The sequence below is a fragment of the Panthera onca genome, chromosome C1 (genome assembly GCF_046562875.1).
Source record: "Panthera onca isolate mPanOnc1 chromosome C1, mPanOnc1 haplotype 2, whole genome shotgun sequence".
NCBI lineage: Eukaryota > Metazoa > Chordata > Mammalia > Carnivora > Felidae > Panthera > Panthera onca.
In genome coordinates this window covers 193,386,627-193,410,214 of record NC_138346.1, presented here as the reverse complement: position 1 = coordinate 193,410,214, position 23,588 = coordinate 193,386,627, and positions in this window count along the sequence as shown.

Sequence of the window (23,588 nt, the reverse complement as noted above, 5' to 3'; positions counted from 1 at the left end):
CATGGACCTAGGCACCCTTGGGCTGCTTGGAGTCTCCATGGGTCTACAACAAGTTCTGTCTGCCAACCTACCTTCCCCAAGAAGCCTTCCCTGATTGAACCCTTCACTTCTGGTGGTTGCCTCTCTCTCTGCTCAGTCCTGACATCGAATAGCTCTTTAATCTTGTTTTCCTGAAGTTACAGGCTGAATTGTGTCTCCCTCTACTCCCCCAATTCATATGTTGCGATCCCAACTCCCAGTACTTCAGAATGTGATTGTTTTTGGAGATAGGGTCTTTAAATGATGGTTAAGGTAAAATGAGGTTATCTAGGGTGGGCCTTAATCCAACATGACCAGTGTCCCTATAAGAAGGAGATTGAGGGGGACCCGGGGAGCTCAGTCAGTTAAGAGTCCAACTCTTGATCTCAGCTCAGGTCATGATCTCACGGTTCATGAGTTCGAGCCCTATGTCGGCCTCTGAGCTGACAGTGTGGAGCCTTGTTGGGATTCTCTCTTTCCCCATCTCTCTACCCCTCCCCTCCTGTCTTTCTCTCTCAATACAAATAAATAAACTTTAAAAAAACAAAAGAGAGGAGATTAAGATGCAGACCCACACACAGACAGACCATGCAAAGACACAGGGAGAAGACGGCCATCTGCAAAACCAGGAGAGAATCCTCAGAAGAACCCCCCCCCCCCCCCCCCCCGCTCCGTCCCCGCCGACTCCTGGAACTCAGCCTTTCAGCCTTCCAGCCTCCAGACTGTGTGTTGCTCAAGCCCCCACATCTGTGGTACTTTGTTATGGCTGCCCTAGCAAACGGCTATGTCCTCTTTCCCCTTTTCCAAATCCCTGCTCTGGACGGGAGAGCAATGCCTCACGGGCTCACTCTCCCCTGCCAGGAGCATGGCCAGCCTCCACCTCCTGGTGTCATGTGGCCCGAGTCCCGGGGAATAGAGGTCAAGGATATTAGCTCGCCACAGCCACAGGCCTCACTGAGATTCCCGTCCACCGACCGCCTGTCAAAGCAACATTCCCCCCGGCAGACGCTCCAATATGCATCCATTCTGCCACGCTGCCCTGCTGACGCACAGGCATTCTGCAGCCCTGTCAGTCGGACGTGTCGGCCGTCTGCCTTGCTTACGTTTGGCCCCAGCAAAATTCCAGAAAACTGACATTTGGAAACATAGACTTTGACGGCCGCTGCGCTCCTCCCCGGCCATGTGCCGCCACACGGACATCTCGCCCCGTGGACATCCGCGGCGCTCTGATACACGAGCCCTCCGTGGGCTGACCTTCCCCGGCGGAACGTCAGGGTCGGCCGGCCTTCCGAGTTGATCAGCCCGCGAGAGTTCTGTGCATTTAGCTCTTTCTCTGTCGCTAACATGGTCCTCCAGTCTTCCCTCCACCACGCCGCTTCATTCTGCTATCCACACCCAGAACCCTTGGCATTGACCTTGCCCCACACCACCTCCTGATCGGACCTATGACCCCCACTCACTCTCCCTTGATGTGCTCTGTTTAACCCAAATACACTGACGTATTTCAGGCTGCTCACACCATCTTCCGGGGCCGCCCTGGCCCCATCCCCACTGAGCACACAGAGGGCCCTTTACCCAAGGGAGGCCTGGCATCACTGGCCATGACCCACCGGACTGTGTCTCCTCACAATGCTCTGATACTATACACGTGGGGCCTTCTGATACCAGCAACCAATTCTTTGATTCTGCAACACCAGCTGGGTGTCCAGCCTTTCGATTCCGTTCTGACGCTGCATTCCCAGAGTCGGCGTCAGGCCCCGCGAGACTGCCCCCCACTTCAGATGCCAGTTGCAAGTTCTGAGCTTTCTGTACTTCTGACCGACCGGCTATCGGCCGGGGGCTCCCGTGACCCCTTCCTCAGGTTTGATAATTTGCTAGAAACCTTCATGAGACTCAGAAAGGCACTTCATTTACATTTACTGGTTTGCCATAAAAAATACCACTCGGGGACAGCCAAACGCGAACGGGTGCAAAGGATAAGGGGCTCGGAGCTTCCATATCCTCCCTGGGTTTGTCACCTTCCCAGTACCATGATCACCAGCCTGGAAGCTCTCCATACCCCCTTTGTTTAGGGTTTTTTATGGAGGTTTCATTATGTAGGCGTGACTGATTAAATCCTCAGCCACTGGTGTGTACCTCCCTCTCTAGCCCCTCTTCCCCTCCCTGGAGGCCGGGAGTGGAGTTAAAAGTTCCACCTTTCTTATCACACCTCCCTCCTTCTGGCAACCAGTCCCCATCCTGCGGCTCTCTAGGGATCCCCAGCCACCAATCATCTCATTAGCATACAAAAGACACTGTTAATACCCCAGAGATGCCAATGGTTTTAGGAGCTGCGTGCCAGGAACCAGGGATAAAGACCAACTGTTTACTTTTTATTATATCACACCCATGCACATGTGTAATTTCAACAAATCCTTTTTCCCCTGAAGTAATGAATGAGTCTGTCTGTTGCCGTTGAAAGATCCCTAGGTGGTCCCCAAGTGGTGCTGACTTCTAATATGGCCCTTAGCCTTTTCTTCTTCTCCGCACCGCCGCGACTCTGGAGTCCTGGGTTCTGAACTCAGCTGCTCCACGAGCTAGTTGTGCGACCTTGGGCAAATGCCACCCCCTCTCTGAGTCTCCCTTTCTCATCTATTACTATTATTGATGAACCACCCCAGAGGGTTGCTGTGAGCAGCCGGTAGGAGATACACGTAAAGCTCCGAGCACGGACGTGGCATACAGTCGGTGCTCAATCGGCAGGGAGGTGGCTCAGGCCCTGGAGCCAGACGCCTGCTCCCCTGCCTGGGTTTGGATCCAGGAGCCACCGCTTACAGGCTGTGTGACTTTGTGAAAGTTGCTTGACATCTCTGGGCATTACAAGTAAAATGGATATACCAATGGTATTCACCTCCCAGAATGGCTGTGAGGATTAAATGGCTTAACATAAAAAGGGCTTAGAGTGCCCTGCATGCAAGTGTCAGCTCTTAACGCTCATGTTGTTATTAGTTATATCAGTGTCGGATGTGTTGCTAGTTACAGGTACCCAAGTGTTACCTACTGCTCCTCACTGTACGTCCTCTGGACGACACCGTGTCCGTGGAATCCTCCCACTCACCACCTGGTGACAGAGAAAAGGCTCTTTGTGAATCCCAGAACCGCTGTCCTGCCGTAGTATCCCACCGCGTCGCCCCGTCCCCTCTGCCTGGCTGTTCTGCCCATTTTCACTCGGCCAGTCCCACCCGTGCTCTGATCTCGGGCCACACGCTGCTTCCTTAGGGAAGCCTCTCGGAGTTCTTGGTAAGTCAGCCCCGATACATGCGCTCAGGAGAGAGCACGTGCCTCTTGTACACAGCACTGATGATGACCGTTTTACCTCCATTTCTGTGATTATCTGATTCAAGCCTATCTGTTTCCTTCCCTTGACCATAAGCTCCCTAAGATCGCTGATATGTCTGTTTACTGCTCATCTTTTACTCCAGGGCTGACACGTCGTAGGTTCCCAGTTAATATTTGTTGAAACAGAGGAGTGAATGAATGAGTGAATGAATGAACGCCTTCCTTGTCTTCTCCAGCCCCTCTCCTCGGGGCTGCGTCAGAGCTGGGCTCCTCAGTGCATTCCTCTGTGTCACCCCCTGAGCTCCAAATCTGGGGAAGGGCGGAGAGGAGTGTTGACATGGAGTCAGGGGGACCAGGGGAGCAAGTGGCACTCGCGGCTGCACACACAGGCAGGAATCCGGGAAGGTCCCAGGATCGGCGGTTTCAGCCGTACGTGGGCAGGAGATGCTCTTATCTTAAGGGGGCGCCTCCTTGTTTCTCTTATTTCTGGGCTCCCTTCCTGTTATCCTCACCCACTTCTTGGGCTTAATCTTCCAATTTCAGACACTTTCAAGCGTGGCTGTTTTCCTCGAAGTGTCTTCCTAACCTGTCTGGGGGTGGGAAGAGGTCTGTGGAGGCTCTGGTTCCGTTCAGTCTTGAATTGAAGTTTTGAGCATGGCCGGATGGCTCACCACCCACCACTAGCTGTTCTGTGCTTGGAGAGAAGTCGCTTCCAGAGACCCTGCAACCTGTCCCGTTGATGAGCCAGCTCCAGGTCTGACCTCAGTGTCCCTCTGGCTTGTCTGAGCCTGGGCTCTAGTCCACATATCTACCCACCTCATGGGATTGAGCCCCCACACGGGGCTTGACACGAGTCAAGGTTGTGTCTGCGGAACAAGAGGGTTTGTGCTTCAGCTCTGCCACCAGCTTTCTGACCTTGAGCAAGCCGTGCCGCCTCTCCAACTCTCAGCCCTCGGGCTTAAACTTAGTCTCTTGTGGGGCTCCATCTATGGAGAGAGTGGGTGAGGATGTTTGTAAGTGATGAATGTTGAAGCCATTTGCCTCCAGCCCCACACTCGTCTGCAGGTCCTCTGATACCTTACTGGCTTCTGCGGCACCAGCCACCTTCTCCTCCTTCTCTCCTTGGCCCGGCCCAGCCCCCACCCATGTCCTGGATCCTGCCCCCTCGCTGGTCAACTGAGCCCCCGCCCATCAGCACACAAATGTGCTATTTTGTGCACATACGTGTTTATGCTCTCGTACCTACAACACAAGCTTCCCTGACCGTGAGGGAAGTCCCTTGAACATAGCACCCCCCTCTTCACCCACACGGCTTATCCTTCCTTCATGGTCAAATATCTAGAAGGAGTAGCCTAGATGTGGTTAATCCAGATTCTGGTTCTACTTGCAGCTGTATGCCTGGGGCAAGTCCCTTGACTTCTCTGTGCCTCAGTTTTCTCGCCTGTATAGTGGAGTTAATAATATTGACCTCATAGGAATGGTAGGAGGCTTAAGTGAGAGAAAGTGAGCACATAGCACAGTCTGGCCCGTAGTGAGAGCTACTTTAGTCGTGAGAGTCTATTGTGATTGTGGTCACTTTTTTTGTTGTTGTTTTTAATGTTTATTTATTTCTGAGAGAGAGACAGGATGTGAGTGGGGGAGGGACAGAGAGAGAGGGAGACACAGAATCTGAAGCAGGCTCCGGGCTCTGAGCTGTCAGCACAGAGCCCGACGCGGGGCTCGAACTCACGAGCCTTGAAATCTTGACCTGGGCTGAGGTCGGATGCTTAACCGACTGAGCCACCCAGGTGCCCCGATTGTGGTCACTTTTGTATCCCCATCTTCCATGTTACCCTCAGGCAGCCTGGTTTCCTTCTCCAGCTGAATAAAACACTTCTCTGGCTTGAATCCCTGATGCTTTTTCAGTGGCCAGTCCCCGTCTCCCTCCCCATGCACCCTCCCACCTGCCCTGCTGTGGGAATTGATCAGGGTAAGGTGGAAGGCTCCAGAAGTCCTAGAGGGAGCATCAGCCTGGGGATGGTGGGACAGCCCACACTGAAGGCAGGGCTGACCCACGGCTTGTCACCTCCTCGCTGCTCCATGTTCGTGGCGTGAATGAAAGGCTCTGCCAGGAGGGCTCTGAAAATGTAAGAAACAGAATTTCCATGAGCTCCAGTATGTTTGGAATTTGTGCCGGGTGTGAGGACTGGTCATTTGAAAGATGTTCAAAAGGAGTTTGGACCGGCAGCCCCTTGAGGGCAGGGACTGTGGGTTTTTTGACCAGCACAGAGTGGTATTCACAGCTGTTTGTTGAATGCACAGGAACGGGGGTGAATGTTTTCATGGACCCAGCATGCAGCCCATTCTGTGCGGTTATGACGAGGAACAGGGGAGTTAATGCTTCCTTGGGCTGAGCTCACGGCTCAGTCTCTGCAGTTCTAGGGAGGAATCTTTTTCCCTTTTAGCTTAGGCTGCCTGGCTCCTGCGTTGCACGGAGGGCTTGGTTTGATCTCTTATTTATTACAGAGAATATTCTCTGTTATGGTGGATGCAGGGGATGGAGTTTCAGAAGACTGGGTTTTCACTGCTGACTTTGCCAGCCAGCCTGCTGGGAACCCTGGCGCTTCCGATGGGCTCTCTGGTACCGCATTCACTCTCACTCATCCGTTCTTTCTTTCATGAAATGTATTAAACGCCCATCATGTGCCAGGTGCCGAGCCAGGTGGAAGAGAGGCCAGGAGAAGAAACATGGGAACTGCCATTGGTGGGCTGAATAACAGCCCCCACAGATACCAGGTTCCTAATCCCGTGAATGTCATCCTATTTGGCAAAATGAAGTTTGCAAGTGTGACTTAGTTGAGGATCTCCAGATGGGGAGGGTAGCCTCGATTGCCCAGGTGAACCCTGCATGTAATTACGCGTTCTTCATAAGATGGAGGCAGAGGATGATTCGGCACAGACGAGGAGAAGGTGATGTGGGTGGAGGTTGAAACGATGCTCTTACTCCTTGAAGACGGGGCAGGGGCCACAAGCTGAGGAATCCAGATGGCCACTAGAAGCTCCAAAAGGCAAGCAAATAGATTCTCCTCTCAGAGGCTCCGGAGGGAACCTCCCTGACAGCGCCCTGACTTTAACCCGGTGAAACTGATTCTGGACTTCTGACCTCCGGAAAGGTAAAGGAATGAATCCGTGTTGTTTAAACCGCTAAGTTGGTGGTCATTTGTTACAGTGTAACAGCAAACTCACATCCCATCCAGGGGAGGAAATGACACGTTTGCCCAAGGGTGCATGCTGTAATGGGGTACCAGGAGCTGCTTGCTGAGCTAGATCTTAGAGAATGGGTACATATTTCCTGGGTGGACAGTGGTGGGCAGGGGAGGGGCCTTGGGAATGAAAAACAGCGTGTGCACAGGCAAACTGGGATGTGAGACGCCAAGGCGTATTTACGGAGCTGTGGATGCTGGGGGCTGGATGGGAGCTCAGAGCTTAGGAGATGGGGCCGGAGCGGTGGCTGGGTCAGCCCCTGGAGGGTCTCCGCATCAGGGAGTTGAGGCTTGACCCTGCGGGCAATGGGATGTTACAGTGGTGAGTTGCATTTACGGCCCCAATTCTTGGCCCCTTCCCGTAGCCATGCCCATTACGAAGGGGCTTTGCATATCCTTAAGGGCAGAGGTTTCCCACTTCTTGATCCTAATTCAGCTGTGTGTCTTGCTTTGGGCAATAGAATGATGCAGATTGACCATGTGTCCGTTCTGACCCTAGGTCTCAAGAGGCCTTGCACATTTCTGCTAGTCCGAGGGGTGGATGTGCCCCAGTGAAGCCAGACCAGAGCTGAGGCCCCCAGCTTACCTGCAGACCATGAGTGACCCCAGCCAAGGTCAACTGACCCCAGCCAACCCACAGATGCACGAGTTCTAGCAATGACAGTTATCCTAAGCCACTGAGTTGTGGGGTGATTTGCTACCCAGTAAGAGCTAGTTGCTGCACCAATAGGGGGTTCACAGGAAGAGGGTCCGATCTGCATTTTGGAAAAACGTCTTCACTATTGAAGCCCTGGAGGATGATTAGAGGAGGGGAGCCTAAAGGCGTAATCCACGGGAGAGGTGGTGAGGCTCCCCCCTCCCCCTACAGAGGCAGGAGCAGTAGAAGGAGGGGACAGATATAAGCACCATTAAGGAGGCACATTCGGCCACAAAGCTGAGTTACACGTTAGACATAGGGGCTGAGAGAAGAGGAGATTTGGATAATGCCAGAATCCCTGCCAGCAGAAATTGGATTGGAATCGGGTCCGTGTGTGGAAGCAGTGAAATGGTAGTGGCCGGCTTTATGCTCCTGGTTTGCAGTGCCGTGGGTGGGACAAAGTCATCATTACAGGTCTGGGGCTGGAGTCTAGGCTGAAGTCCTGGACTAGGGGGACCGTCAGAGAATTAGTGACAGCAAATTAGTGCTGAATCAGTGAAAGTAGATGAGGGTGTTCACAGTAAGCAGAGCATAAGGTCAAGTTTTGAACCACGGGATTTATGGAGCAGCCGGAGAAGTGTCCCAGGGGCCGTGGAGGAGTCGTCACACGGAGAGAGGACAGCCAGGGAAGAGCAGGTGTCCAGACACCCCAGGGAGGGGCCACTTGGAGGAGAGAATGGATGGTTAGCAGTGTCCCTCGCAGAATGTCACAGACGGTGAAGACCAGGGACACCAGCCAGTGGATGGTCACCGCTGGCCTTGGCGAGAACAGTGTCGGAGGTAGAAGGCGGTGGCTTGCAGTGGGATCAGGAGGTGAGGGAGCGGAGACACTTGGTTAAGGAAAACCCTTTGGAGAAGCCTAATGTAGAGGGAGAAGAGAGTGGGCATGGGACGGGGGCACTGCTTTTTCTTAGGCTGAGGGACCGGAGCATGACGTGTTGAGTGTTCGGAGCAGGAGAGGGAAATGGTCTGATTTCTCTTGTGAAAAAGAGAAGGGAGGGGTCTGCAGCGTGACTTCCAGGTTTTTGCCTGAGTAACTGGGAAGTCTGGGGGAGAAGCAGGAACAGGTTTTGTGGAGGGGGGAGGTGTGGAATCATTTCGTCTTAGGAACGTTGACTTTAAAATACTTGTTAGGAATGCAAATGTAGATATCAAGGAAGCAGTTGAAAACGTGCATCTGGCGTTCAGGGGAGAGGTTTGGGCTGGAGATACAGATCCAGGAGTCGTCCACGAACACGGAGCATTTAAATCTGCGTGAGAGACTTCCTTGGGAGAGAGCAGAGCTGGAAGTGCTGGCTCAGCGTTGTCTTCTCTGTTGGCCTCCAAATGCCATAAAAGCAGGGGCCTGTCTGCCTTGTGCGTGACTGGGTGCCAGTGCCTAGAACGGTGCCTGGCACGTAGCAGGTGCCCGATGAATGCTGAGATTAAAATGAGTGTCATAGCGGTCGGTTAGGTCAAGGAAAGGAGAGGTATGAATGTGGCGAGGGCCATCCTGTGGGCAGGAGGTTCTTGGTTCCTCGTTACTGGGAAAGAATGATCGCGAGCCATTGCTGAGTTTCCCACCGCCAGGAATTCCTCTCCTCCCCCGGGCTCCAGACCCACATCTTGTCCACAGGAAGGCTGAGAGGCTGCTAAATCCCCGGGAGTTTCACTACGTGGATGGGCTGCCGGAGAGAAGGGGGATGGGGTGAGCCTGGCAGGTCTGCGGGACCCCGGTGATCATGTGCGTGACTTTTGCCTTCCCTGTGCGTACAAACCCGCGGCTTGGATCCTTGCCAGGGTGGAGGTCAAGTTAGAAAAACACTTTCCCTTCTTTTTTTTAAGTCGTTTTTGCTTATTTGGAATTTTCTCGCCGCTCCTCTGTACTCCACGCCTTCTAGTGCTTTCTCATCCACCCAGATGGGAATTTTTCTGGGGTTTGGAGACGCATCTTAAGCTCTTCCTGTTCCTTTTCAGTTCCCTTGGCATTACTGGCGACCTTGGCAGTTCAGCGCTTTGGCGGTTCTTGTGGGTCTGTGAGGTTCTCTGCCTGGTCCCCCGCCTTCTGCACAAGCCCCCTTTAAAGTTTTTTTTTTTAAGTTTATTATTTATTTTGAGAGACAGAGAGAGGGAGAATGAGCAGGGGAGGGGCAGAGAGATGGAGAGACAGAATCCCAAGGAGGATCTGCACCATGCGTGTGGACCCCGATGCGGGGCTCCATCCCACGAACTGTGAGATCATGACCTGAGCCGACATCAAGGGTTTGATGCTGAACTGACTGAGCCACCCAGGCGCCCCTGCACAAGCCCCCTTTATTTATTTATTTATTTATTTATTTATTTATTTATTTATTTTAAATTTTTTTAACGTTTATTTTTGAGACAGAGAGAGACAGAGCATGAATGGGGGAGGCTCAGAGAGAGAGGGAGACACAGAATCTGAAACAGGCTCCAGGCTCTGAGCTGTCAGCACAGAGCCCGACGCGGGGCTTGAACTCATGGACTGCGAGATCATGACCTGAGCCGAGGTCGGCTGCTCAACTGCTCAACCGACTGAGCCACCCAGGCGCCCCTGCACAAGCCCCCTGTAAATCCAGGCTTCCCAGCGAGCTGCCTCCCTAGACACCAGCATCCTCCTTGTCCTTCTGTGCCAGAATCACTGCCAGTCCTGATTGACTGTTACATTCCCATTTCTGGAGCCATCTTCCCCTCCGCAGACCCAGACTGGGGCTCGCGTCCCTCTATGAGGAAAGGGGAGGGGCATTTGTCAGACCATGTCCTGCTTTTCCTCTTCTCTGACCCACAGCGACTGGTACCACCAAGCCCCTTTGTGCCTCTCCCTTCCTTGGCCATGACTTAGTGATTAAAGTCTGTCCAGAAAAACAGTTACTTTTTAAACAATTGAAAATATTGAAAATTGAAAATTTGACATATAACATTGTGTAAGTGTAAGGTCTACGACATATTGATTGGATACGTTTATATATTTTTGTCAGTTCTTTGATCTGAGCCTTGGTTTCTTCTTCCTTCCTTCCTTCCTTCCTTCTTTAAAAAGATATTTATTTATTTTTGAGAGATAAGAGAGACAGAGCAGGAGCTGGGGAGGGGCAGTGGGAGAGAGGGAGACACAGAATCTGAAACAGGCTCCAGGCTCCGAGCTGTCAGCACAGGGCCCAATGAGGGGCTCGAACTCACAAACCGTGAGATCATGACCTGAGCCGAAGTTGGACGCTTAACCGACTGAGCCACCCAGGTGCCCCAAGGGCTTCCTCATTTCTGTAGTGGTAATAATAACACCTGTTGGGGTTCTTTCAAGGATTAAATAAGATAATAAATTCAAGGGCTCCTAGGAGAGTTTTGGAAAGCTGCAGGCATCGAATGTTGATCTCGTGTCTCTTCCCTTCTGTCCCCTTATCTCCCGTCACCTCTTCTCCTGTGTCCTGGCTATGAAACTGTCAGGAGGAGTCACCCAAGCCCCGGCCAACATTCAAGCGTTGAAAGGGCTGCGCCACGTTTGGTTAACTTGTCCCAAGCTGCCGGCTGGAGGGCAGAGGGTGGCTGCCATTCTCCTCTCGGGGACAGTCCCGGCTGGCTCATCCCCAGCGGACCGACCACCCGAGCTTGCGTAGACTTGAGGGGGTATCTGAGACGTGCGACCTCTAGCGCCAGTGCCAGAAGCAGACTCTACCTGCCCTGTCTGTTCTGACCTCATCTCGCATGAGGTCTGCAGGGCTGGCACCGTGCTGGATCTTATGGTCGCAGTTTTGGCCAGGGGCCCCGGTTCTGGGCTCTGCCGGCTGGCTTACCGTTTTGCTATCTCTCTCCCTACTCAGCTAGGGGCGTCCCCTCTCCACCCCCTTGGGGATGGTTCGGAGCTGCAGGCATGTGGCCCTGGAACCATCAAGGCACCAGCGTGGGCTCCTTCATACCATTGGTCCCTGCCACTCCTAATCGCTTTCGGGTCGCCACCCCGCACCGCTGTGCCGTATGCGAGCCAATTACTGTGCGTCTCCCTGGGAACCCGTCCTCAGTCTGGCTCTGCTGTGATATTATCAAGACTCTCTCCCTGCTTTACCTGTCAGCTCTTGGCTGACCCCGAGAAGCAGATCTCTGAGAAGCGGCTGTCATTTCTGCGTCACCAGCCCGAGGCTGGGCTTCCCGTGCCAGGCAGGGGCTCAGACTGTGTCTCTGAACCCTTCATATCAGCTCTGGGAAGCCAGGCCCTTAGTCTGGCAGCCTAACTTGTGTCAGCTGGTGGTGCAGCCCTGGGGGAGGGCCCGTGTGAGCAGAGCCCCTTCGCATGGGTGACCCTTTGACTCAGAAAGACCTGGTTTTCATTCCCGAGTCCACCGTTTACTCACGGTGCAACCTCAGGGCCATTAACCACCCTCTCTGGTCTTGCTCCCTTCTTTATGTGGAGAGCTGGAGGCGTAATACCTTCCACACAAACCCACTGAAGGAAAAGCTCTCGCCAGAGTGCGGGTGCGGTGCTGAGCCAGAATCTGGCGGGAGCTGACCCTTTCCTTGTTTCCGTTGCTGTGGGACCTTGGTTCATCTGTCTCTGGCCTCCCTGGCGTGAGACTGTCAGAAGTAGATGGGATAATAATAAGCAATGGCAGTCCTGATTTGACCTCTTTTTTTTTTTTTTTTTTTAACAAGCCTGGGACAAGTTAACCAAGTTTGACACAGCCTTTTACACACGGCTCAGTCGCACCCAGCTTCACTAGACCCTTGGGGGTGGGGCACGGGGACTTGGTGACTCAGTCTCAGGAAGGAAGAGAAGCCTCTTTCACAGACTCCTCCTCCTCTTTCTGCCTGACCATCCTGGGGGTGGTGGACCGACCTCTAGGCTGGGCCTGGCCTCAGGAGGCCCCCCTTCTCTAGTGGTGAGCTGGAGTCTTGGGAGAAGCCTCTAGGTGTTTTTGAGTTTCCACTTGGTCATTGAGAAATGGGGATTTAAATGTCTATCTAAGAAGTGTCCCGTCTCCCCCTGCTACACCCTATCTACCTAACAGAGGTTTGCGGGGGTGGGGGGGCTGTGCTCCAATAAGATAATGGGCACAAATACTCATTGCAAAAAACAAAGTGCTGAGTGCATGGCGGTGGGAATGTGGTTATTATGTGACTTTTAGGGAAGAGCCAGTTCAGTGTCCTTCTTCTCTTTTTGGGGGCATGGGATGGTCGCAGGAGGGGTAGACGGTGGGGGTTGGATAAGGGTGGGGGGGACCAGGGAGGGCCCTGGGGGTGGGGCAGAGGGGGGGCTGTAGACAAAAGGCCCACTGCCCCGTCGTCTGGGGCTCGGCTTGTCTCGGCTTGTCGCTGCCTGGCTGCATTGATTTACTTGAAAGTTTTTAATGGGTTATAATTGGAAAAGGCCTGGGTGAGATTTGCATATTGATTTGACATTTAAGTATATGATTAAATAAAAGCTGACTGAGGTCATCACTTGACTAAATTGGCTTAATGAGTGTTGATTACCCTGTGCATGTTAATTTCATTTGCCCTGATTACTCCATCCATCTTTCTCAGCGATCTGTTAGCACCTTTGACTGGATTGTACTTGTTGGGATGAGGAGCAGGACAGGGGTCAGTGGGGGTGGTCCCTGGTCTGTCCACCTGTCCATCTGGCTGAGTGCGGAGTTCCAGAGGTTCTAACCCCCTGTAGCATGTCCTCGGTCTCCCACCCTCTTCCTCCTAATCACAGAATCTGATCATCGACTCTTTCTAAGCAGGAAGGTCACCACCCTGCTGCCAGAGAAATCAGAGCCGCAGTAGGAAGAGGAGTGGGTGGCGGGCTGCGAGAAGTGTCCCGTCTCCCCCCGCTACACCCTCCCCTCCCAACACACACAAGGACGCACCTTCCTCATGCGGCCTCTGGGGCCCTCTTCCACAGGTGGGCAGCGTTTCTGAAGATGGGGACCCCACAGCTGGCTTCCATGTCTTCTGTTTGCCTTTCCAGAGCCACTCACTCTCTGCCCTACTCCACCCTGCTCACCCCTGTGGACCCGTGAACGGACTCCTTTGCCCTCCTGACTTCCTGTTGGGTTCAGGCAATGGGGATCCCCCAGCAGGAAATTGGAGGGAGGGAGGAGAGTGAGATTAGGCTATTTCTTGCCTGGCTCCTTCCTGCTGGCCGAACAAAGGGCTGGGTGTCCAGCAACCCAGCAGGCTGGCTTCCAGGCTGTCTCTCTCTGGATGGCTACTGTCATTCCTCTCCTTGTCCCCCGCGGCACCAGGGTGGTGACAGAGTACCAGTTTCCCCACAAATGAGCCAGAAGGAGGGAACTGCCCTTCCCTGAGGTTCCCCTATGCCCTGCCCACACCTTTGTAAATAGACCCTTCATAAACTCTCCTTAAATTACCCAATTTGAGTGTGCCATCTGTTTCCTGCTGAGACCCTAACTGTTACAGCAGGCAACATATTTTCCCACTCAAAACTCAGGACACGTGGTTGAGATGTCCAAACGTGACTCAGGAACCGGGACCCAGCCCGTATCAATCCCGCAGGATTGCTGTGCCTCGTGTGCTGGGTCCCAAGCACTGGAGGGGGCTTCACCCATGCAGACTCTGCCATCACCGTCCTGCCTCCCCCTGCTACCCCTTCTCTGCACTGGCAACGCCCACTACTCTGACCTTCCTGGGGCCACCTCCCCCTCGCGCTCGCCAGACACCCTCGCCTCCAGCTTATTAGGAAAAGAGGCCAGTATTCTGTAAGGCTCCTTAATGCTTGGTCCTTTCTCACCTGTGACAGTTCATCTTTTGGGGATCGTATTTTCTGAATCCTGTCCAGGACATATGTCCTCACCTCTGCCTGGTATCCTCTCCCATCTGCTTGCTGCAAGGACCCCCTGTGGTTCCTTTCCCCCTCTCTTGTCTCTTCCCTGAAGTGGGGACGGATTTCTCCCTCACGTCTCATCCTCTCCTCCATCGCAGGCAAATATTGACGGGGCTACGTCAACTCGCTTGCTCTGCTCCTTCAGCCTCTCCGCGCCCCCTTCTGTGGGAGGCTCCTCTTGCCGGCTCACCACTGACCTCCATGGTGGCCACAAGGGATTCCTCTCTGGTTCTGTTCCCCAGGCAGGCAGGGGGTCAGCAGGAACAAGCCCCCTCTCTCCTTCCCTGGGCCAGTGTGGAGATTATAGCCCAGTATAAAGGGCTTTGGACTCTGGAAGCCAGGAAGATGAGCTGGGATGTGACATTGTCCTGACATACCTGCCTGGGTAGGTCAAAATCAGCTGGCCAGTCAGCAGACGTCCCCGTGTGGAGCCCACCTTCACCTGATGTGGCACCTGGACACAGTGTCAGCAGCTCCTCTCTGTTGTGTAGACTCCCTTCCCCCACTCTCCCTCCAGCGTCAAACAGGCCATACATTCCGTTCCATACAGTCCCTTCGTCTCCATCCCAGGCAACACGCCTAGTTCTGGCCTCACCATCTCTTCCCTGGCCTGGTACCACAGACCTTCGCGGCGCCCCTTTGCCTGCCAACGCTCCGTCTAATCCACTCTCTGCTCCTGGCAGCCAGAGAGGTTGTCCGGAAGCACAGATCTGAACCTGTGATTACCCCTCTGCTTGAAGCCCTTGGCGGGTTCCCATCACCCACCGGTGCAAGACCCAACTTTTTTTTTTTGTTAGAGAGTGGGGGAGGGACAGAAAGAGAGGGGGACAGAAGATCCGAAGAGGGCTCTCTGCTGACAGCAGAGCCCGATGCAGGGCACGAACCCACGAACCACGAGATCATGACCCGAGCTGAAGTCCGACACTTAACCAACTGAGCCACCCAGGCGTCCCAAGACCAAACGTTTTTAGCATGGCGTGGTGTGGGCCTAGGGAACTCCTATTCATCCTTCAAGGCCCATTCCATGGTCTTCTCAGTAAAGTTTTCTCCACCCCCAGACCCAGCAGAGATCCCCTCCCACCCTCCTCTGAGCCCCGCACCACCTGGTTCTTGTGTCTTCCAGAGAACACATGACAAGGTATCATAATGATCTGTTTCTACATCTGCTTTTTCCATTGTCTGGGAGCAAAAAATCGCCTCTAAGGTGTCTTTGTAGCCTTAGGGCCCAGGACAAGACCTGGCAGAGGGGGGTCATCCATTCATTTAAAACATATGTGTTTGGGCTTCCTGTAGAAATCATTGTTCTAGGATAAGGCACCGGGGTACAGCAGTGAACGAGAACAGACAAAAATCCCTGCCCTCCTGAACTTACACCCTAGCATCGGGTGGAAGGAGGCAGACAATGAACAACAAGATGATTTTTTTTTAATATATAATTTATTGTCAAATTGACTATCATACAGTGTATACAGTGTGCCCTTGGTTTTGGGGGTAGATTCCCGCGATTCAGCACTTACATACGACGCCCAGTGCTCATCCCAACAGGTGCCCTCCTCAATGCCCATCACCCACTCCCCTGCCTCCCACGTCAACCCTCAGTTTGTTCTCTGTATTTAAGAGTCTCTTATGGAAAAAAGAGGCAAAGTGCCGGGCAACTTTCTCTAGGTCACAGCAAACGAGGAGAAAAAGTAGAGCTTGAACTCAGTTCTTTCATTCAAGTCTTTTGCACATTGCCACCCCCCCCCCGCCCCACCTCCCTGCAATTGTAGACCCTGGTTGCACACTTCTCTGGAGGATGTGCCCTTGGGGTCCCTCCCCTAGCCCCTGTTCCTCCATCAGTAAGTGGGGTGGGGAAGTCATGTTTGCCTGCTTCCCTTGGGGGATGGAGTTGGTGGATGTATTACTGCCCTGGGGCTGCCATCACAAAAGACCACAAACTGAGTGCCTTCTAGAAACAGCGGTCTATTTTCTCACGGTTCTGGAGGCTAGAAGTCTGAAATCAAAGTGTCAGCAAGGCCACGCTCCCTCTGAAGGCGGTAGGGAAGAATCCTCCCTTGCCTCTCTGTCCTAGTTTCTGGGCACCTCTGGCAATCTTTGGCGTTCCTTGGCTCACAGCTGTGTCACTCCAATCTCTGCCTCTGTGGTCACATGGCCTTGTCCCCGTGTGTCTGTGTGTCTGTTCTCCTCTGGAGAGGACCCAGTTATGTTGGACGAAGGGCCCACCCTACTCCAGTATGACCTCATCTTATCTTACATCTGCAAAGACCTACTTCCAAAATAAAGTCATGTTCACGGGTACCAGGGGTTAGGGATTCAATATATCTCTGGGGAACACAATTCAACCCACTATAGCTGGTGTGAGAAGAAGAGAGAACAGACAGGGGAGGCTTGGAACCGAAGATAGGAACATTAGACCCGTCTGGGCCTGGGGCCAGGCAAAATCTGGCTTCTTGTTTGGGGGCCCTGAACCTGGGAAGAGGTCACCGGGCCTCCAGCCTGGAGCCCGGGGAAGGAACCGCAGGGCTTCTGGCTCAACCCCACCTAGCTGGGCTGTAGGTGGGGGTGACTCAGAGATGGGGCTGTCAAGCTCGAGGGTGTCCTAGAAACGCAATCCTGTGCTTCTGGCATATTTCCCTCACCTTATGGGGCCGAGAAATACAACATTTTTGGAAACTTGGAAAGCTTGGGTTAAAAAAAAAAAAAAACCCAAAACCCTTTATTTTTCTTTAAGGGGAAAAGAGAAATTTTGGGAAGATTGGAAACATACGCAATACTTATTTTTGTAGCGTACCCTTTTCATATCTAAAGTCACTCTCTCAATTTAGGAGTGCAAATGCAAACCTTATGTAATTTGGTTTGCTCAATCAAATGATCGTGTTTGGCAAATTCAATCAAAAACTATAGCTTGCTCAGACAATAATGACAAATTTGCTAATTGAGGCAAGTTTTCAATGTTTTAGACTTTGTGACAAATGGAACTCTGGGCAGCTGAGTGCCAAGCATAAGCTCCTCTGAGGTGAGCAGAAAAAAAAAACAGTGTGATGGGAAGACGGACTAACACATGGAAATACACACACACGTGCACACACGCACACTATATTCTCTATAATAAAAATGCCAAATACAATATAATGTTATTAATATTAAATAACCACAACTATGACTTGTTAAGCACCTGCTATCCCGTCTCGCTTCACGTAATCCTATGAGACCGTGCCATCCCCATTTTACAGAGGAGGAAACTGAGGTTCAGAGAGGTTAAGCCTCTTGCACAAGATTCTACAGCAAGTCACAGGTTGTGGCTTCAGATATATTAGAAGCTGAACTTCGGTTCTCTTACCAATAAACATCTCCTTCTGTCATGACACCATAAAGCTATCAGCACACAGAAGCCATAAAGCTGTAGAAATTTCTGTTTCTTGGCTTTGGTGTTGTCTACTGGGTGAGGCAGCTATGGCTGCCGTCTGCATTAGGAAGTGATCCGAGAACACGAGGGTACCTTGAGACCCTACAGGAACTAGGGCAGGGACAAGGCAAGGATGTTGGGCCCTAGGGGGATAGCTTGAGGATGCCAGACAACAGAGGCCAGGTGTTAGGTGACCCAGGGTGGGGTCCAGAGGGCAGCTAACCGTGGGGAAGGCAGCTGAAAGGGAGTGATGCGGGGGGTGCTGGCATCCCTGGGCCAGGGGCTGCCTGGGCTGGTCTCTACGAGGCCGAAGATGATGCTGGAGCCTGTACCAGAGTTGAGCTGGAAAGAGGCTATTCTTGATCGAGCACTCCAAGCTTCAGAGATGCCCAGGTTCTCCATAGAGATAGAGCAGCACAGGAGAAGGTAGAGAGGGGGGGTCCCAGTGAAGCCAGGCACAAAATCTAGAAAGGAAGCTAAGGCAAAACAGGCCCAAGTCCTGAGCATACCTTTTTGCCCCTGGACACCCTGTCCAAATCAGTCTCGTTTCTGACCCATCTGTCAGAGCTTTCTGCTTCCGTACCTTTATTATTTTACTTTGTACCATCTCCAGTGGCTTTGGAGGAAGGTGGGTCCCCAGGTCCCTGCCTCCTCTGGACTTGGTCTTCCTGCCCTTCCAACCTGGCAGTGACTGGCAGAGCTGACTTCCTCCTGGGCCACCTGCACCTGTCTGGCCCCCTGACTCCCCTTCCATGTCCCCTGTGCCCTCCATCGCCCATTCTCTGGGCCCCAGACAGCCCTTCCTCCAGGGGGAGGGAGCTGGTTTCCTGGGCAACTGGTGGGGAACAGGGAAGAGGGGGAGGAGGCTGGTATTCCTGCCGGTGAGGGCTTGGAGGAAGCATATGCCATCCCGGCTGCCCTGTGAATTATTCAGCGGCCGTGAGAACTGACTCACTCCCAGTCTGCCGTCTTCTCCTGAAACCTTCCTGCTGTCTCCTCCCCAGCAAGCCCTCTCTACCTCTGTCTTGGGGAACTTAAACCCCTGTCTGGGGCCACTACCCCCAGAATGTCCTTCTCTGCGTATCTTTAAATTTATTATTAAAAATTTATTATTAAAAAATAAAATTTATTATTACTTATTCTTTGGCTCTCTCCTTTGAGCCACTGTCTGGCTGTTTCCTCTATACTCACCACTGTGCTCAGTGCACAGATGTGGAAACCGTACCCACTTGGGTAGGTGAAATAATGTGTCCAAGACAATACAGTTATGAAGCGACTGAGTCAGAATTAAACTTGGGTCTGACTCCAGGGCCTGTGTTCTTGGGTCTTGGCATGGTTCTAGGAGCAACGGAGAAGATTCTCTATAGAGTCTGTCCTGGGGCCGCCTTGGGGGCTGGCAAGAGGGTGTTCGATACGGCAGGCGTGGCTGGTGCAGGGTTTGACCTCGTGGACTGTGGATCTGAATCTAGAACCTGGTGAGGGGTGTCGCCAGTGAAGCGGCCCTTCTACCGCAGGTCTATTGCAGGTTTGGCCAGAGTGGAGGTTCCTTAGAGGTCTTCTGGCCTGGCCACCTCACCCTTCAGAGGAGCAGGGCCAGGCCTAGATGCCTCGCCAGCAGCCCGCGGGCCTCTCTCTCCTGTGCCCTGCCCGTTCTGAGGAGAGGAAACCCTGCTCAGGGAAACCTGGGTGAAGTTTCAGTACTGGGGTAAAGGTTGCTCACAGAGGGGCCCCAGGGGAGACCTGGGAGAAGGGTCAAAGGAGCTGTGACCCAAGATGGCAGCGGCTGGGGAGGCCCCAGGGTAGTCTCTGGTCAGGCCCCAGGAAGCACCCTGGAAAACGCGGCAATGCCCCAGCAATCCAGGTGTGGACCTGTGTGGCCCCCACGAGGGGTCCAAGGGCTGTGACCACTCACGGGCTGTCGTTCTGAGGTGCAGACAGACACGTTGTGCTTGGAGGCCAGGAAGGGGCAATCTCCCTGGCTCACTCAGGGACTCAAACACGTGTTGCAATTTTTAATCTAGTCGGTGGGGCTTCCTGTAACTAGGGACGCCTCCCTGAGAGGTTATATGCTGGGATCTCTGGAGGCCCCAGGCTCCTGAATTTGTTATCCCCCCGCCCTGCTCCACGTGCCTGATGAAGTTGGCGCGGATAATCCCATCTCCCATTATGTTCCCGAGGGGCTCGTGACCCCTCCGGAGTTGCCAGCAGTGCTGTGTTTCTGCTTTAGACTCGGTTCAGGGATCAAATCAAGAAGGGTCATCTTCACTGGAATTTTAAAAATGAGCCACCTTGTGAGAATAAGGCTTGGGTCACCGTGGCATCCACCCAGCAAGGCACTTCCGGGTACCCCTGAACCTTTGCTCACAGGGTTCAGCTGTGATGAGGTTCAGATCTATGGCTGGTGAGGGAAGGGGCAGAGGCTGGTGGTGGGAGCAGAGGAGTTAGCCTGCTCAGGCATGTCATCTGGTCTCTCGAGTGCAGTGGCTCCCCCCCCCCCCCCCCCCACAGGCCCAGGCCAAGGCTTATCTCACAGCAGGCAGGTCCCCTCCCAGTTTCCTGTGCCTGGGGACACAGCCCCCATTTGAAGCTGTCGCTGAGGTGGGGGGTGTTCTGTTGCAATCTGGAGGGCTGCCACTAGGCGGATGGTGGGGGTCTGTGGTGGTCTGTCCCCTTGAACAGAAAGCCTCTCCATGGTTGTGGATAATTGTAAGCATATTTAATGTTTTCCCAACTCTATGCATTGTAAAAACAAAACAAGAGAAAACAAAACCCCGATTCTGTGTGTGTGTGTGTGTGTGTGTGTGTGTAATATGTGTCTATGTGCCGTCGAATTTATTAAATAACAAAGCATAACAACTACTAATCTCTAATGACTACATATAAAAAGTGATGGCTAATTTAGAGCAAGATGTAGAAATAGCCAAACATCTGGGCAAATCAGGAATCCTCACCGGCCCCTCTGCTGGCAATAATTAAGCCTAATTTTATTTTGACTCTCAACTTCCCTCATTCTCAGGGCAATTTAATTTGGGCTTCTCTGAGGCTTGTCTGAGCCCCTGAGACCTCTGGTCAGCTAGACGAGGTGTTAAACCCCGAGCCTTTGCTTTCTGCAGCTTTAACTGTCCCGGTGAAAGAACCTTATCTGTGATTGCTTTCTGCAAATCCTGGCAAGGCCTTTGGTCCCCTTTGTCTGGGCTCATGGCCCCTTCCTCTCCCCCTTTCGCTGTGAAAAACGGACGAGACAGGGGATCAAGCTGCACACGGGCTACATTTTCCAAGGGCTGTCTTTTTTCCAATTATAAAAAAGCATTTCCTCACCCTGACCCCTTCTCCTGCCCAAACTTCTCAACCTTTGGAGATGTGTCTTGTCTGAAATTTCAGTCTGCTTTTAATTCTTGAGGTCATCCATTAACCTCGTGACTTCACGGCACTTTGGCTCAGGCAACCTCCTCTTTGTGGAACTCTGCCCTCTGTTATGGAGGTTTCGAGTTAGGGCAATTATAAGTTATCTCAGCCTTAGGTTTTTGAAACATGATGAAAAGTGCATACTGACGTTTTAAAATGAAAATGTGTGCCTTCCCCAAGGGAGCTGTGATCTGGTAGAGGATGTATCAGAGTCTAAGGGGTCTTAGGACCATCAAGGGAGCAGGCCATAGACCCCCACTCTTTTCTGCCTCCCCCCCATACCCAGGCACTTGTTGCTGTCTACCCCAGAGCCTGGCAACCTTTAAGTCTCAGGGCAGGAGGGAAGTCGGGAAGGAGCTAGAAACAAGACAGGAGAGAGGGAAGGACAGACACCCTGAGCTCGGTTCAGATAAAAAAAATTTTTTTTTCAGTGCAAATAGGTGGTTTTATTTATTTATTAAAAAATTTTTTTGGGGGCACCTGGGTGGCTCAGTTGGTTGGGCGGCTGACTTCGGCTCAGGTCATGATCTCGCGGTCAGTGAGTTCAAGCCCTGCGTCGGGCTCTGTGCTGACGGCTCGGAGCCTGGAGCCTGTTTCAGATTCTGTGTCTCCCTCTCTCTGACCCTCCCCCATTCATGCTCTGTCTCTCTCTGTCTCAAAAATAAATAAATGTTAAAAAAAATTAAAAAAAATTAAAAAAAATGTTTTTTTAACATTTATTTATTTTTGAGAGAGAGAGGCAGAGCATGAGCAGGGGAGGGGGAGAGAGAGAGAGAGAGAGAGAGAGACAGAGAGAGAGAGAGAGAGAGAGATACAGAATCTGAAGCAGGCTCCAGGCTCTGAGCTGTTTGTTAGCACAGAGCTTGACGTGGGGCTCGAACTCACGAACTGTGAGATCATGACCTGAGCTGAAGTTGGATGCTCAACCGACTGAGCCACCCAGGCGCCCCTGTTCAGTTCAACTTTTAACATTCACAAAGCACTTGCTGAGTACCAGGCTTAGTCCAAAGTGTTGGAAATTCAGAGCATGACCAGACATATAAGTTGTGGGGTACAGTGCAAAATGAAAACATGGGGTCCTTGGTTCAAAAACTATTTCAAAATTTCAAGATGATGATATAGAATGTTAAATCAAATGTGTGTGAGGGAGGGGCCAGACACATCCCAAGGTGCCTTGGTGACCCGAGGAATATAGTTGGAAACACATTGACAGGAGAGCCTGGGGCAGGGACCCCGTGCAGGTGGTTCATGTCTGGGACCATCTCAGGGAGCAGGGAGATGAAGGCAGGGAGGGAGAAGCCACTGTAGGAGTAAGTTATTAAGGTTGCTTCTGGGGCCAATGGGAGCATGTTCCCATGAAATGACCTATGAATGTTCCAGAACCGTCTGCCTGAATGATCAGCGCCGAGGTGTATTTTTCCAACCTTCTAACCCCACTGGTTGGAGGGTGCCCCTGGGGACACTAGCTTTCTTGCATTTCTGAGTTGAGCTTTTACTACAACCAAGTGAGCTCCTAAGCTCCTGGAATGTTTGAGAAGGTCCTGGGGGGAAGCAGAAAGATGCCCGGACACAACCCCTTTGAGGTGGGACTTTTCAGTGCTGTGGACCTGAGCTTGCGGAGAACTGGCCACAGGCAGGAGGGGCTGACATCGCAGGTGGGCTTGGGGGAGGGGGAGGTGACACCCAGCTCACAGGTGTCTACTCCAAAAACTTTTGAGCAGGGGAGGGACACGGTCGTTCTGCATGTTGGGGGCTCTTCCCTGGCATCTGGCAAGGAGACAACCACCAGAAGAGGGGACAGGAGCTGCCCTGTCTGTGCCCCCACAGCCCTCGAAGGCCCCTCCCCTGCTCTCACAATTACTTCGGGCCCGTCCTCCGGGGCCTAGTTATTTCCTCCTGCTGCTGTGCTATCAGGGGCCAGGCCCGGGGCTGATTAGATCTCCCGGGCCAGCGACCGGTGGGCCCGGTTGTCACAAGTCGCTGCCTAAGCAGCCTGGCGCCTTCCCATTTGTCACCGATATTAGCACTCTCGCAATGACCTGCCTGGAGTTCGAGAACGGGTCCCGGACGGCCAATGTGGATTTCCAATTTAGAATTTCCGTCCATTTACCAGAGAATCACCCCTAAAGAACACCATTTGCGGAGCTGACAAAGGCCAATTAGATTTCAGATTCCACTGCTGAGTGTCGGTGACAGGCCGAGGGCAATGAAACAGCAGAGGGGAAACTGCAAACACCACGTTTGCAGGAAGACGTGCCGGCTCGTCCTCTCGCCCACAGCCCCTATTTCTCTGCAGCTGACCTGTTTCTCTCTCTGGTCCTATTTCTCTGAAGCTGCCTCTGCCCTTGGCTCCATGAACATTCTTAGCCCAGGTCCCTTTCTGTGACTTCTTTGGCCTGTATCTGTCCCTTTGCGTTCCAGGCATCTTTCCTCGGTCCCCTCACCCTCTCCCTGCCTTTGCTCCTTATGACCATGTTTCCCTGCATCCAGCCCCTGGACCTCTTTCTCTGGGGCTCTGCCTCACCCTCTGTCCACTTTTGGTGGCCATCTGATTCCACGGATGGAAACCTCTATTCTGTGCGATCCGAGGGCTGTGGCAGAGATGATGACACGTGTTCCCCGGAGCCTATTGTATTCCTTCCCTGGGCAAGGTGGAAGACTCTGGAAAGGGATAATGTTAGCTTGAGG